The sequence below is a fragment of the Schistocerca serialis genome, chromosome 3 (genome assembly GCF_023864345.2).
Source record: "Schistocerca serialis cubense isolate TAMUIC-IGC-003099 chromosome 3, iqSchSeri2.2, whole genome shotgun sequence".
NCBI classification, from domain to species: domain Eukaryota; kingdom Metazoa; phylum Arthropoda; class Insecta; order Orthoptera; family Acrididae; genus Schistocerca; species Schistocerca serialis.
In genome coordinates, this window is record NC_064640.1 from 6,059,026 (window position 1) to 6,062,543 (window position 3,518).

General features: G+C 41.5%; 1 pseudogene; it reads right to left on the reverse strand.

The window, feature by feature from the left end:
- Positions 1-2,788: 2,788 nt before the first annotated feature.
- Positions 2,789-2,906, reverse strand: LOC126471995 (5S ribosomal RNA; annotated as a pseudogene).
- Positions 2,907-3,518: the final 612 nt, after the last annotated feature.

The following is a 3,518-nucleotide window of genomic DNA, read 5'->3' on the forward strand; positions in this document are numbered from 1 at the left end:
ACATCATCGTCACGTCAACTTGCCAATATTTTCCAAAAAGAATGGAACGAGTTCCCTTGAAAACCACACGGGGCTGTATTTTTCTATTCCGAGACGATTGGCAGTTGTTTTGAACGCTAACGGTTTTCCTGCACCGTATTAGGCATGGTACTGGGTTGTGCCTTTGGTTTTTCCATATTTTTGTCTATCCCCTGTATGTGTGTTATGTTCCACAAAATTAAAATCGCTCAAACACATGTAATTAAAACAATTGCACATTACTGTTCGAATAATAAAAGTTTTGGTATTATTTCATTTATATATTTCGATATTTTGTCTCACTTTATCTAGGAGAGTGCTGATATTTAGAAAGTACAACTTTGAAGGAAACAAGAGGCAAAATTATGTACAGGGAAATGGGGAAACAAATTATACAAAAATACTCTAAGTTTCCGATAATGCTAAAATGAGGAAGGGAAATAAAACTTACGTTAAGTAAAATAATTCTGTAGGAATAAGTATTTACTCCGATGAGCTATCTTATTTTTATTAAGATCCACACGAAGGAAGACCACATACTTAAAACATACAGAGGCTCATTAATGTACGAGAAAATGTATTTCAGCGAGCACGTGCCCTCCGCCACAAATCAAACGGAATATTCCTGAGTTAAGATAGTGAAGTGTTAAACGCTATTACAGGATGCTGTAAACTGCGAGAAATGTAATATTCCTATTCGTCCTCAACGACATCCAAAAAAGCAGACTTGTAGATAGTCACCATGTGAAATCAATGCACAATCTCACTGCAACACACAGTATCGCTTTTTAATCAATAAAATCACAGGAAATATTGTATTCTGTCAAGCGTGATGACGTATGAAGTTTAGTTTCCCGGTATGTGCCACGCAAGTATGACCACACAAACTATTTTACATTTTGTTTTTAAGTTTCAGTCATCAGCTTGAGCCTATCATGAAAAAAGCACGTCGACAGAAAAACATTAACTTATTGAGGAAACCATTCATTCATGTAACAGTATTGACATATATCTCGAAATCAATACTTAAAAATATGACGTAAAAGACACCAGTAATAAGTCTATATTTTTCTAATAATTATTATAGGTCTATATACTGCAGACGAAACGAAAGAGTATCTAAAGTGCAAATCAAATATTCGTACAAGCGCCATTTTCTTGGAATATGCAAAAGGACATGGATGTAGTGTCGCCAACAACGCCGTCACGAAGACCTCGTCAATCAGACGTGCTTACGCCGGGAAAAATGAATGGAAGGTGCATCACAGATTTAATTAGAAGTTCATTGTTTGCATGGAGGGTGGAAATGAATAATTCTTTATACAAATGACTACTGCCTGGGACTGCTAAATAGAAGATGTAAATTGAAATAAAGGCAACTTCTATAGTGACTAAACCTCTGTTAGCCCCACATTTAATTTCCAACTGAATTAACATCTCTGTTCACAGTGATTTACCATAGAATCCCTCCAGCAGAAAATTGCTCGCTGGAGGACAGTGTGCGTCACAGCTGTTAGTCAGAGAAAGCCAGAGAAGGGAAGCGGTTCCAAACACTGTAATTTCACGGTCCGCATATCTCATGCATAACACCTGTAGAGCAGAAGAATGAATTCTACCGGGTATAAAGACCTTCGATGAGCAGAATACACCTCTCTTTCATAATTTTTGCTAGGGATTCCGGGAACAGCGATCGTTTACCACCACCTCTTTAACCACGATATTTTGTAAAAGATTTGTGTGACCCATACTTCACTATTGCTCAAATATTTAGGATGCATATCAGATCAGACAAACTGGAGCCATCTAGCGCTCACAAAGAACTTGGCTGCTTAGGCAGTTTAAAAGGGAAAAGGGACGTTGATAAAACTTAACTGGCCAGTACTACAACAACATCTCTCGAGAACCGCCTTCCAAAACTTGAAGAATCCCATTTCTTCACAACAACTGTGAATATTCTTCAGCTCCCTAAGTATTAATACCGAGCGAGGTGACACATTGGTTAGTACACTCGACTCTCATTCGGGAGGACAACGGTTCATATCCGCGTCCGTCCATTCCGACTTAAGTTTTCTGTGATTTCCTTAAGTCGTTCCAGGAAACTGCGAAGATGATTCCTTTGAAAAGGGCACGGCCGATTTCCCTCCCTATCCTTTCGTAATCCTACCTCGTGCTTCGTGTATAATGACCTCACTATCTGCGTGGCGCTAAACTCTAATCTTCGCTTTTCACTAACGAGGAGAACAAAGTAAGTGACATATGATTTCCCAGAAACATCACTCGGTGGAAGGGGAGTTAAAATAAGATAACTCGTGTCTCGACTTATCCATAGATATTCTACTGTTTACGAGAAAACGACTGCAAAAGTTTTCGATGTAACATGGACTCCTTTTAGAGGGAGCCGGTCTCAGACGAAGTGTTGGCGCACAGGGTAGCGTCGCGGACTGTCGCCGTGTTCGAAAATCGATTATTATTTTTATTTATTTTACATTATTTTTAGTTTCTCCTTTATGTAGTCATGTCTGTAGAACGTTACTACATGAATGTTTGTATCAAGTTATGGGATACAAAGCACTCCGTCTTCAGGCCACAAGTGGCCCATCGGGACCATCCGACCGCCGTGTCATCCTCAGTTGAGGACGCGGATAGGAAGGGCGTGTGGTCAGCACACCGCTCTCCCGGCCGTTATTATGGTTTTCTCTGACCGGAGCCGCTACTAGTCGGTCGAGTAGCTCCTCAAGTGGCATCACGAGGCTGAGTGCACCCCGAAAAGTGGCAACAGCACATGACGGCCCGGATGGTCACCCATCCAAGCGCCGGCCACGCCCGACAGCGCTTAACTTCGGTGATCTGACGGGAACCGGTGTATCCACTGCGGCCAGGCCGTTGCCTTATGGGATACAAGTGAGTTACATAAACTGTAAAATTACAACTGGGTTTCACAGTGCCATACATTTATTATGTAGTGTATGTGCATGTATGGTATTTTCGGGGTCACAATCTTTTCAAATTGGCATATTCTTATATTTCATTCTGATCTAAATTCTTGTATTTTATTCTTATGTTTATTCTTCAGGAATATTTGGTATATTCATATGGTTGATACCGGTCGTAGAAACATTCGAAACATAGATATTCCGAACATCAGGAGCCTCACGGGTAGACAGACTTGCCAGAGTGACATTTCTTCTTGCGAATTTCACTCGGTCGGCCATGGTGGCCGAGCGGTTCTAGGCGCTACAGTCTGGAACCGTGCGACCGCTACGGTCGCAGGTTCGAATCCTGCCTCGTGCATGGATGTGAGGGATGTCCTTAGTTTGGTTATGTTTAAGTAGCTCTAAGTTCTAGGGGACTGATGACCTCAGAAGTTAAGTCCCATAGTGCTCAGAACCAATTTCACTCGGGAAAGAATGCGCTGGCGGTAATTTCGCGGTAAACCACGCATTATGGGTCACTTTTCCGAACACTGGCGCTTGCAACTGAATATGAGTCAAGGCACACCA